Consider the following 13,375-nt stretch of genomic DNA (forward strand, 5'->3'; position numbering starts at 1 on the left):
ATACACCTTATCTGTTCCCATATCCCTCTGTTTCCCCTCATCATATTGCTTTGTCCCACTTTATCACTTTATATTTTACATGTCCAATATCAAGAAATATGCGTTTTTCTTGTGCAGTTGTGTTCTGAGTCTTCTAGAAATTAAAGAGTAGAGTTGTGTATTGAGGATATAGTACTACTGGATTTTACATTTAACCTTTGAGTTACCTTTACTGATGCTCTTCATATCTCCACACTACTCCACGCCACTCTCTCCTGTCTTTACCTTTACTGAAGAACTCCCTTTAGTAATTCTTGTAATACTGGTCTCATGTTGACTAAATCTCTCAGTTTTATCTGTGAATATTTTAAATTCCTCCTGACTTTTGAAGGACAGTTTTGCCAGATAAAGAATTATTGAGGGCGGTGGACTTGGCCCAGTCATTAGGGCATCCGTCTACCACATGGGAGGTCCACGGTTCAAACCCCGGGCCACCTTGACCTGTGCGGAGCTGGCTCATGCACAGTGCTGATGCGCGCAAGGAGTGCCCTGCCACGCAGGGGTGTCCCCCGCATAGGGGAGCCCCACGCGCAAGGAGTGCACCCCGTAAGGAGAGCCGCCCAGCGCGAAAGAAAGTGCAGCCTGCCCAGAAATGGTGCCGCACACACGGAGAGCTGACACAACAAGATGACAAAACAACAACAAAAAAGAAAGACAGATTCCCGTGCCACTGACAACAACAGAAGCAGACAAAGAACACGCAGCAAATAGACACAGAGAATAGACAACCAGGGTGGGGGGGGGGGAAAGGGGAGAGAAATAAATAAATCTTTAAAAAGAATTATTGACTGGCAATTTGAGTTCCCTTTCTGTTCTGGAAAAGTGGTTGTGCAACCTTTGCTTAAATGACTCCAATGAGGTCAGATTTCTTAAGTGCAGACACTTGCATCTGACACCATTGTGAGGCTGGGGAACTGCACTGCTGGTCAAGTCTGTGAGTGGTGGGCTGGGGTCAGGGCAAGCTTTATGGCATTTGGATGGGAGAAAACTGATATACTCCAGATTTCTAACAGTGATTATGAAATTATGAGAGTTTTACATTTTCTATTTCATAGATTTCTGATTGTTTAAGTGTCTGCATTTGATTCAAGTATGTTTCTTTTATTTTTTATTTTTTAAAAGATTTATTTATTTATTTATTTCTCTCCCCTTCCCTCCCACCCTCCCGCCCCAGTTGTCTGATCTCTATGTCTATTTGCTGCGTCGTCGTCTTTGTCCGCTTCTGTTGTTGTCAGCGGCACAGGAATCTGTGTTTCTTTTTGTTGCGTCATCTTGTGTGTCATCTTCTGTCAGCGCTCCATGTGGGTGATGCCATTCTTAGGCATGCTGCACACTCTTTCACGCTGGGTGACTCTCCTTACGGGACTCAGTCCTTGCACGTGGGGCACTCCTTGCGCGTGTGGCTCCCCTACGTGGGGGATACCCCTCCGCAGGGGACACCCCTGCGTGGCACGGCACTCCTCGCGCGCATCAGCACTGCGAATGGGCCAGCTCCACATGGGTCAAGGAGGCCTGGGGTTTGAACTGCGGACCTCCCATGTGGTAGACGGATGCCCTAACCACTGGGCCAAGTCCGCTTCCCTGTTTCTTTTATAATAAAGTAGGAAATGGTTTCCATTTTGAAAAGCAAGAAAAACATTCTGAGAGAGGTAAGCAGTTCTATTTACTACCTTTGAAAATACTGCCACACTATTTCACGTTTCCTATTTCTTAGCCGAATCACAAAGTTGTGGAAGAATAAGGCAACAATAGGCAGTCACCTGTTTACTGACTTTAACTAGAATTTAAGCCTCATGAGATCAGGGACCGTTTTGTTCCCTACAGTATCTTTAGGATCTAGAGCAGCTCAGAGTAGATACTCAATAGAATACTAAGCCAGTGTGTGAATGAACAAGTAAAAGAAAGAAGGCTAGGACACTTGGTGAGTGCTTTAGGAAACCCCTTTTTTCTCTGCCCTTAATTTCCTTTCTGCTTTATTATGATTTCCCAGTGACCATTTTGATGTCCTACCCCAAATCCCATTAGAATTTTCATCCCACCTTGTTTATTTATCTTCCTTTCTCATCACTGCTGGAGCATCCCTGAGGCTCTATTTTTCTTCTGGCACCAAACTTAAAGGAAGCCTGGTTACTAAAGGAAACCTGGCTACCTCTTGCCCACATGAACTTAAACCTGTTTTCCCACCTAATTGCCTATCCTTTAGAATGCACTCTTCAACCCTAATTAATATTCAACCATTTTCATTTTCCCTTGGGAGAAGAGATGTTACTGTGGTTCCTCCCTTTTACCTTTTCTACCTTTCCACATGTCATTTCATATCATTTCATTTAATTTCATCAGCTACTGCTCTTCATGAAACTCTGCTCTCTCCGCCCTCCAGTGTAATTGCTATAGGCAGCCCTAACCCACCTGTCTAGAGGTGCTATTCACAGTGTCTAAAGTGGATGTTACTGCTGTGGTGGGTGGTGGTGGTTTATCTAACTGCTGAACTTCTCGTTGGCCAGGGGTCATCTTCTACTCCCTACTACTGTCGTACCCAGTCTGCTATCTTCTCCTCTTACTCCTACCTTCTCCAATCCTATGATAGGAAGGAAAAAGCTTGGGCTGTCTTTGGAGTGAGAAGAGTAGAGTCCTGAGTTCCATTTTAAGTGACTGAGAGTCACTTACCCATCTTCCTTCCCCCAGTACACTTGCCTCTTTTGGGAAATAACAGTAGTCCCTCCCCTAATGCCAGGAACCTGTTTTCAAGTTCTGGTTGTGAATAGGATCAGTCTAAGATGACCTCCTGATTGTGTCAGTCAGTCATAGACACTATAGATGATGTATTGTGATTCTATGCCATTGGTGTTTGTCACTGCAAATGTGGTACAGTGGGGTAAATTGGTTAATGTGTACTTGGCAGGGAATAGAACCGTGATTATAACATTGTTTCTCCAGGGAGAAAAAAGTGCTTCAGGCCCTAAATAACTGATTTATTGTTAAAGTTTCTTACTTTAGCCCCTTCCTAAGTGGGAATTCTGTGTTGGGCTGGTGATAAATTTTAAGGCATATATTTCCTGGTTAATAGGTGAAGGGTACACAAAGAAAGAGAGAGAAATAGTTTTTTCTTAATTTTTGAAAGTAGCAAACTGAGTCATTTTTATCACATTGATTTTGCAAAACTAGAATTAACTACCAAGAGTAAAATAAATTTGCACGTATCTTTTCTCACTTTCCAAGTTAAGGGTTTTTCTACATTATGAAGAGAAGGGCTTTAAGTCATATAAAATCAAAATGTGTTTTATTCATGAGAGAATATGATTTATCTTGATAACTAGCCATTGAAGTTTAGATTTGGATTTATAACACAACTACAGTATACAAAGTTAATCTATTCATTTGGTAATAGGTAAAGTGCACATATAGAGCCAAATTATGGTGTACATTTCATTCATTCATTCAACAAATATAAATTGAGCATGTATTATGTGCTAGGCATTGTTCTGAGCACTAAGAGGGAGAGGAGGTGGTGATGTCAGGCAAAAACTCATTCCCTTATAGCTATCAAAATATATGCTTCATCCTCTGCCCTAGCAATCCTACTTCTAGAAATCTAATCAAAGATTATCTGGCAGAAATTAGCAATTTGATGTAATTCAAAGGATTATCTGCAAAAGTAATAGTGAAAATGTAATAGTGAAAGACTAGAAACAACCCAAATGTCTCTCTGTTAATAAGTCACACAGTGAAGTACTATGAAGCTAAGAAATGAGGAAGCTCTCTAAATACTGCTATGAAATGATCTTCATGATACATTGTTTTTTTATTTGTTTGTTTTTTAAGATTTATTTATTTATTTATTTCTCTCCCCTTCCTCCCCCCCCATCCCCCCCCACCCCAGTTGTCTGTTCTCTGTGTCTATTTGCTGCTCTTCTTTGTCCGCTTCTGATGTTGTCAGCAGTACGGGAATCTGTGTTCCTTTTTGTTGTGTCATCTTGCTGTGTCAGCTCTCCGTGTGTGTGGCGCCATTCCTGGGCAGGCTGCTCTTTGTTTCACGCTGGGCGGCCCTTCTTACGGGGCATGCTCCTTGCGTGTGGGGCTCCCCTACACGGGGGACACCCCTGCGTGGCACAGCACTCCTTGCGCACATCAGCACTGCGCATGGGCCAGCTCCACATGGGTCAAGGAGGCCCGGGGTTTGAACCACGGACCTCCCATGTGGTAGACGGACACCCTAACCACTGGGCCAAGTCCGCCACCATGATACATTGTTAAGTGATAAGATAAATGGATAAGGTAAAGAACAGTTTATAGTATACTACCTTTTGTGTAAGAGGATGCTGATTCAGATAGGTAGGTAGGAAACTGAAAAGTGGTAGGAGGAAGAAGGAAACAAATAATTATATCTTGTTTTATAGTTTTGAATTTGGAAACTTATAGATGTTTTACATAATTATAAACACATTAATCCACAGAAGAATTAGTGTTGTTAAGGTGTCAATACTACATATAGCAATCTAAAGATTCCATGCAACCCCTATCAAAATTCCAGCAGCTGAGGCCGTGGCAGTGCCACATCCCAGGCGTGTGAGCTATTGGGCCCAGGGCAGCTCTGGGAGCCGTGGTCTTTACCCTGTACTCACTACTTCTGGCAGCCCTGCTCAGCATCAGTGCCATCCCCGAATTGCATGAGGGGTACTTCCTCAAGAACACTGGCTGGGAAACAGACCAGAGAATTGGTGGATTCAGAGAGGAGCCAGGAATTAAGTCTGAGCTAATGAACCTTATTCGATCTGTAAGAACTATGTTGAGAGTGCCATTGATAATAGAAAACTCAGTTGCAATTGTATTGCTTTTATTATTTGGGTGAAGATATGTGGGGGACTTGGAAGAAGAGATGCAAGCAGACATTATTACTTCAGTCATTATTGGAAAATAGATATCTTAACTGACCACCCTTGCTCTTGACAAATGTAAAGCTGACAAGAAAATAAGAGTTCCTATTTATCTGATTTTTTAAAAATGTTGTCCTTGTAGTTTCATTACAAAAAGATCAGATTAAAACAACAGAAGCAGTAACTATTCAAAAGTGAAATACGTTTGATTGCTAGCTTTTAATATTAGTGCATGCTGTGCTAAAGATTGTTAAAAAGGAACAATGTCACATTCATAGAGATTTTTCTCTTTCTCACTTCTCAGGAATGAGGTTGTTGTTGATTTCCCCAAAATTTTTGACATTTCATATGACTTAGCTTTGATGTGAGTAATTATCCCCCTAGATAAAATGTAAAGGATTTTAAATTCTAATGATACATATAAAATGATAAATAGGCTATTTTAAATTTTTGATTAAATATTTTGACAATAAATACATTGTCTGGGGTATGGAAAAATCAAATTTATAATAACTGCTGAGGAGCAGTACTTTCTGATTTTAAGGAGAATTCTAATTGTGTAAGTCAGTCACATAGTGATTGTATTTTTGTTTTTAAATTCTTTCATGCATTTATTTTGTTATTCTTGATTTGCCAGACCATATTTTCATCAGTAGAAAATCTGTGCCCTTTTTACAAAGATGACTTTTTAAAAAATCAGTATAAATATAAACCTACAAGAGCAATCCTGAACAATCACAATTAAACTATACTATGTAAAAAGACCAAAAAAATTTTCCAGCAGCCTTTTTTTTATTTTAGAAGGGCAAAAGTCAATTCTCAAAATTTACATGGAATTGCAAAGAGCCCCAAATAACCAAAACAGTCTTGAAAAAGAAGAGCAAAGGCTGGAGGATTCAAACTTCCCAATTTCAAAATTACTACCAAGCTACAATACTCAATCCAAGTTTGGAACTTGTATAAGGATAGACATGTAGACAACAGAATAGAAGTGAGAATCCAGAATAAAATCCACATATCTATGACCAATTGATTTTCAATAAAGGTATCAAATTCACTTGAAAGAGAAAGAATAGGCCCTTCAATAAATGGTGCTGGGAAAACTCAATAGCCACATGCCAAAGAATGAAGTTGGACACCTACATCATACCATATACAAAAATCAACTCAAAATGGATCAGCAACTTAACTATAAGGTGAAATCATAAAAATCTTAGGGAAAAAACATAAGGGAATATCTTCAAGACTTTGTATTTGGCTGTGAATTATTAGATATGACATCAAAAGCATGAGCAACAAGAGAAAAAATAGATTTCATAAAAATTTAAAACTTTTGTACAACAAGAAGGTGAGAAGACAACCTACAGAATAGGAGAATATGTTTGCAAATCATGTGTTTAATAACAGTTTAATATCCAAAATATATAATGAACTCTTAGAACTCCACAACAAAAAGTTAAACAATCGAATTAAAAAGTGGGCAAAGGACTTGAATAGACATTCCTCCAAAGAAGATAAACAAATGACCAATAAATACATGAAACTATGCTTAACATCATTAACTGTTAGGGAAATACAAATCAAAAATACAATGAGATACCACTCTACACCAACTGGAATGGCTACTATGGAAAAAAAAAAAACAGTAAAAACACAAACAGCAGGTTTTAGTAAGGATGTGGAGAAATTGAAACCCTCATGCTTTGGGCTGGTGGAAATATGACCCAGCAATTCCACTCCTAGGTATATATCAAAAGGAATTGAAAGCAGTGACTCAAATATTTGTACACCAATATTCATAGCAACATTATTCATTATATGCAAAATGTGGTAGGACTCCAAGTGCCCATCAACAGGTGACTGGATAAACAAAATAGGATATATACATAAGGGGATATTATTCAGCCGTAAAAAGGAGTGAAGTTGTGATGCATGCTACAATATGGATGAACGTTGAAAACATTACACCAGAGAAAGTAGGTTAGAGGTTACCAGTGACTAGGGTGGGGAAGGAATGGGGAGTTATTCCCTACTGTCTCCAAGTTTTGGGTAATTAAAAATTTTTAGTAATAGATGGTACTGATTTTGGCTACCTACACTATCCCCTTTCCCCTACATCTTGATATCCTCCATCATCTACTGTCTCTCCTATATTCCACCTCCCTTTCTTTGATCCACAAAGTGTCTAACTCTTAATTTCTAATACCTTTGTTTTGTTTTCTGTTGGCCTCCGCTGCGGCACTGCAGGCGGGTCACTGCAGGCGAGTCGCTGCCGGGGATCGGGCCTACGCCACGGCCGGACCGGGGCGGCAGCGGGCGGCTCAAGGCTTGGTGGGGACGCGCGGTTTGATGGAGGAAAAACCACGGAGACGAGGTCTATGCGCAGGTCTGATTTTATTCGGGAAGTACATGGGGTTTTATAGTGTCATGGAGGCGGGGAGGTTGTGGGAGGGGCATGTCCGCGGGGCAGCTGAGGATTGGCTGCAGAGGCAAGGGCGGACCTGCGGTTTATGACGTAAGCCATTGATGGCAGAGGGGGTTGTTTCCGAGGTTGTGCCGGGGCGGATACGGGATGAGGGCGGTTGAAATGAGGCGGGGAGAACAGTGATCGGCTGGGAGGGGGAAGATAACAGTGGCTGGGAGGAGGGGCGGAGGGAGGCAGCAGCACAAACTGCTGCTGAGAAGGGCCATAATACAGGGAGGTTACGAGGAACAGGCGGGCAAAGTGTAAGGAAGCGAAAGGCAGGGTTGGAGCAGGGGACAATTGCTCCCTCTTTCAAAAATAAGAACCATTGGCGGCTTTGAAGAAAGCGCAGATTTTGCAGGATTGACATTTTGTAGGGAGGAAAGATGAGGGGGGTGAGAGGAGGGGAAATAGGAGAGAAAGGAACGAGGAGGGGCTACCGGCAGGGGGCGTGGGGGCACGAGGGGGGCGTGAGCAGAGGGGAGGGCTGCTGAAATGCCCGATTTCCCATGCGGAGGGCAGAGAACCCGTACCCGCAGCTCGAGGTGGCCACGATGGGCCCTATCGATGGCCGCCTCTTGCCACCTTCGTGAGCCACACCTGGGCGTGCTGGGCTTCCTCGGGAAGGGGATGGCTTTGGGAGAGGACTAGGACAGCTGTGCGAGGGGAATAGGGATGGAGACATTTGGCAACGACGAGGAGACAGGAAGGGCGAGGGGGTCGCAGCTTTCTGGGAGGAAGTCGCAGTTGGGGGAGTACATGGTGGGGAAGGTGGGGGAGTGAGGGGAGAGAAAGAGGAAACCAGGCGGTTGAAGAAGGGCAGCCCAAAGGGGCGTGGCCTGGGCTGAGGAGGCTAAGGAGAGCATAATGATGAGAAGGTGTAGGAGGGGGGGGGTGGTAGGAGGGCGCGGGGCAGGGGAGGCGCGAGCACGACGGAGAAGCTGGAGAATTTGCTGCTCGATGGAGGCATCTTCGAGGGAGAGACAGCTCAAGCGGCAGACAAGAAGACGACGTCGACGTCGCTCGCGGCGGGAGAGAGCTGGCGTGGTCCCTGCGGGTGATGGCGCAGGAGGGGCAGACTCAGGCGGGCTCGACTGGGCGACTGGAGGCGTCATCTGCAATGACAAGAGGAGAAAAACCTCACGGGGGGGGGGTGAGGTGCGGAGAGGGGCCATCATTATGGCAGGGGGGAATCATCAGGGGGAAGGGGGTCGGGAGGTGGAAGGTTGGCAGGGCCGTGTGGAGTGAAGGGCTTAACAAGACGAGCAGGGATCCAGACAGGCTGGGGTGCAGATTCCGGGAAGACGCAGGCAAATCCTCGCCCTTGGGTGAGAAGGGGCGCTGGTCCGGTCCACTTGCTAGTGAGCGGGTCGCGCCAGAGGACGAGAGGGGCCGGAGTGGGCCGGTAAGAGGGCCCCCAGTGCTTGTGGACGGGCGAAAGCCCCTCAGAGTCAAAGGTCATCAGGTTGTGCTGGATGAGCACCTGCGTGACTGTTTCACGCGGGGTGAGGCGGGGTTGAGTCTCTCTAGTCTTCTGGACGAGGATCTTGAGGGTTTGGTGAATTCTTTCAACAAGTCCTTGGCCTTGCGGGTTGTATGCGATGCCGAAGTGGTGGGTGATGTTGTAGAGCTTCACAAACTCGGCAAAGGCGGCGCTGCGGTAGGCGGGGCCATTATCTGTCTTTATGTCCCAAGGGACTCCCATGAAGAGGATGGCTTCCTGGAGCGCTTGAGTGGCATACTTGGCAGACTCTCCCGGGAGGGCGACGGCGTAGCAGAGGTGCGAAAACGTATCGATGGCAACATGAAGGAACTTCCATCGGCCAAAGGAAGCGACATGTGTAACATCTAATTGCCATCTAGAGTTGGGCCGCAATCCGCGCGGGTTGACACCCTGGGGCTGGAGTGGCCCCAGGGGCAGCAAAGGTGCGCAGGAGCGGCACGCACGCACCAGATGTTTGCATGTCTCGATGGGAAGTTCTGGGAGGAGTCGATGGAGGGCGGGCGCACCAAGATGGAAGCGCGCATGCAAGGTCTTTGCCTGGTTGATAATGTCTCCTACGGCAGCTGCGGGGCTGAGGGCATTGATGGAAGCACCTTGGGCGGCCTGGTCAGCGAGATGGTTGCCGTGAGCCAAGGGGCCTGGGAGGCCTGAGTGGCTCCTAACATGGGCAATGAACCAGGGTTGTCGCCGCCTCTCTAAGAGGAGTTGAAGGTCAGCTAAGTCCAGGTTGATGTCCCGGTTGCCGATGCTAGCAGGCGGCAGGAAGGCCGCAAAGGCAAGGATACGAGAGACCTGCAGGCAGTAGAGACTGTCCGTGAAGATATTTACTGGCTGGTCCTGGAGGTATTGGAGAGCCAGAGTGACGGCTTTCAATTCGGCCACTTGGACAGAGCTGCTATGTCGGCGGGTGTGGCAGAGGGGTTGTGCGGAGTTTGGCTTGTAGAGGACTATAGCAAGGCAGTGCTTGGAGGCGTCAGTGAAGGCGATGGCGGCGTTGGGGAGTGGCTTGGAGGACGGGAACGGGAAATGGTCAGGAGCTGCGACGGGGAGCGTGCTGAGGCCTTGTATGAGGCGGTGCTGGGGGAAGTGATTATCGAATGGGCCGGAGAATAGGAGGAACAGTGCCTGCATATCTATGGAGTCCTTTAGCAAGTGAGTGACCTGCTGAGTTGTAAGGGGCCAAATGATGACATCTGGATGACGCCCGTAATGGTGGGTGGAGCGCTCAACAAGGGCGATGGCGAGCTGCGCGAACAGGACGGATTGGAGGGTGATTTTGCGAAGCTTGCTTTTGGCTAAATGGACCCACAGGAGTGGACCGTCCTGCCAGATGAGGCCAGTGGGGGTCCCACGGGTGGGAAGGACAAGTCCTGCAAATGGCTTGTCTGGGTCTATTCGCTGGAGCAAGCAGTCCATTAGGGCAGAGTTGACACAGCTCAGGGCGCACTCTGCTTCATACGACAGGGTGACCCTCTTTGTGGGTGCCTGTGATGGTGGGCCAGTGGTCTGAAGGAGCTGGAACAGAGGCTGCAGCTGATGTGTGGTGACTGGCAGCGACGGGCGCAGCCAGTTGAGCTGGCCACAAAGCTGTTGGAGATCATGGAGCGTCATGGTTTTGGGGACGTTTATAAGCGGCGCCATGGGCGTGACCGTTTCCAAGATTTCAAAGCCCAAGAATTGAAACGGTGGGTGGAAAACGGCTTTCTCTATGTTGATCTGAAGACCGATATCTTTCAGATTGGAGAGAAGACTGGCAACTATAGCTTGTAGTTTTGGCTCGCTCGGATGGGCTACAAGGATGTCATCCATGTAATGCACGATAGTGGCCTTGGAGGTTAAGGGCTCAATAGCAGTAGCCACAAACAGCTGGCAGATGGCAGGGCTGTTCTTCATGCCTTGGGGGAGGACTTTCCACTGATACCATTTGGCAGGCCGGTGGTGGTTGGGCTGGGGAACAGTAAAGGCGAACCGTGGGCGGTCATCCGGATGCAGGGGGATAGAGAAGAAGCAGTCCTTGATGTCGAGGACTGCCACATACCAATCTCGCGGAAAGGCTGACGGGTGAGGCATGCCGGGCTGAGGAGAGCCCATGGGTTTGATGTGCTTGTTAACCTCTCGCAGGTCGTGGAGGAGGCGTGGCTTGCCAGATTTTTTGATGATGAAAAAAATGGGAGTATTGTATGGACTGGTGGAGGGCTCAACATGGCCAGCACGGAGCTGCTCTTCCACGAGGTCCTGAAGAATAGCTAGTTTCGGGGCAGTCATAGGCCATTGCTCCACCCAAATGGGTTCCTCTGTGTCCCATTGCAGAGGAACGGGTGCTGGAGGTCGAACGCGAGCAACGGCCAAAACTATTGGGGGGGCAGCGATGGCTGCGAAGTAAAAAGAACGGCGCCTGACTGGTGAAGAATGTCGCGCCCCCAAAGGACTTGCTTGATATCCCTGAGAACCAGGGGACGGAAGAACCCTGACCGTCCATCGGTGTCATGCCAGGCAAGATCTTCAGCCGCCTGTTGCGAGGAGGACTGGCCTGTGGCGCCTACGATGACGGGTCCGGCTGTGAGTGGGAAGTCACGAGCTTGGGAGAGTGGGATGCAGGAGATTTCGGCGCCGGTGTCAAGAAGGCCGTCCATCCACTTTCCATTGACCTTGATGGTGAGGCGCGGCTGTGAAGCGGGCGACATGGGAACGGACCAGTGGATGCCTACGGGCGGGGCTGGCGCGGGGCGATTGGAGCCTCTTGGTGGCGGGGCTGAGGCTTGCCCCGCTGCCCGTTTAAAGGCTGTCTCGGAACACGGCAATCGCGAGCCCAATGATACCCTTTTCCACAGCGCGGGCAGGGGGTGGAGGGCGGCCGGGCGGCAGGAACAGGGCGCGGTGGTGGCACCATAGGCTGGACTACGGGTTGCGGCGGAGCCGGAAGGTTGGGGCACTCCCGAGCGAAGTGGCCAAATTCGCCACAGCGGAAGCAGGTGTTGGTTGTTTGGACTGCCGCGACAATAGCCGCTGCAAGCGCAGATGCTTGCCCAGAAACTCCGGAGCATGCGAGGACCCAGTCTTGGAGCGGCTTGTCACGAAGGGGACGAATGATGGCTTTGCAAGCTGGGTTAGCCCCCTCCTGCAGGATGTCCTTAACGAAGGACTCGCGGGCTGCATTGCCGACAACTCGCCTCTCTGCAGCGGCCTGCACACGAGCTACGAACTCATTAAACGGCTCCTCGGGTTTTTGGAAAAGCTTCACGAGGGGCTCTGGGGTGGCCGTGGCGCACGAACGGAAGGCTGGAAAAACACAGTCACGGAGCTGGATGAAAAACCCAGGCGGGGTGGCAGTGTAGGCGCTGGGATCGCCGTAAGGGCCGAACCCGAGAAATGCGTTTGCAGGGTAATGCACACCCTGACGAGCATTGTCGGCAATCTGATTGTCGATCAGGACACCGAGATGGGCTCGCCAGTCAATGAATTGCCCGGGGGAGAGAACCGCTCGGGCTAGAGAGATCCAATCGTAAGGGATGCAGCGAGGGATGGTCATACGCTCGAGAAGGTCTTGGGCATGAGGGCTGGCAAGGCCATCCTCTTTTATCGCGTTGCGGAGCATTTGGATGTCTTTGGGGGAAAAGGGCACCCACGCTTGTGGGCTCTGCGGAGTGCGAGCGGGATTGAGGGGGAACATCTGAGCCAGAGGCGGAGTGAGGGAGGTGAGAAAGGCGGTGTCATACGCTGGTGGAGAAGGATTCACGATGCTCCCGCTATTGCTGGGGCAGGCGGGATGCGAAGCGGGCCATGGAGGTGAGGCATTGGCGGTGCCACCGGGCGCCGGCCAGGAGGGCGCGGCGGCAATGGTGTTCCTGGTTGGCCAAGATGGCGGCACGGTGACGTCACGCCTGACGTCACTTCTGGCCTCGGGCCAAGATGGAGGAGTGGCCACGTCATTTCCAGGTACAGGCCAAGATGGCACCGGAGGCTCTGCCGGTTTAGCCGAAAATGGCGATCGGCAGGCATCCGGGACGGGACCGGATGGCGACGAGACAGGAAGAGGTGGGTAAAGGCGGGAAGAGGGCGCCGAGGAAGAAGAAGGAGGAGGTGCGCCATGTTGGCATTGTTTGCAGGACGCGGTGGGGGGGGGAGAAGGCGGGGGGTCGCCATGTTGGTTGGGGTCCGGATCGGAGGCTGTGGGGGGATCTAGTTCGAGCGCGGCCTCTAGCTGGGCGGACAGAGAACGAGCATCGTCGTCTCCATCAGGATCGCAGGTGAGAGGGTGGCTAGGCTCACAGGCGAGAGCGGAGGCAGGGGAGGGCACACCTTGGAGACAGGTGCGGATAGCGACGAGGGTCGGGATAAGGCCGGGGGGAAACTGCTTGCGATCGTGCTCCATAGCGGACGTCACCCACTGAATTAAACGTTCGTAGGTCTCTGGGCTCCAGAGAGCACAGGTGACGAGCCAAGGGTTAAAGGGTAGGAGAAGGTCCCAATACCGCTGTAGCTGACGGAGAGAGA

General features: G+C 49.0%; 1 protein-coding gene across 2 annotated transcripts in view; it reads left to right on the forward strand.

Annotated features, from left to right (window-relative positions):
• NDUFAF2 (NADH:ubiquinone oxidoreductase complex assembly factor 2) overlaps nt 1–13,375 on the forward strand; it is a 245,301-nt gene that overhangs the window by 211,673 nt on the left and 20,253 nt on the right. The window lies entirely within an intron of this gene.

This window comes from Dasypus novemcinctus, chromosome 2 (assembly GCF_030445035.2).
Source record: "Dasypus novemcinctus isolate mDasNov1 chromosome 2, mDasNov1.1.hap2, whole genome shotgun sequence".
NCBI lineage: Eukaryota > Metazoa > Chordata > Mammalia > Cingulata > Dasypodidae > Dasypus > Dasypus novemcinctus.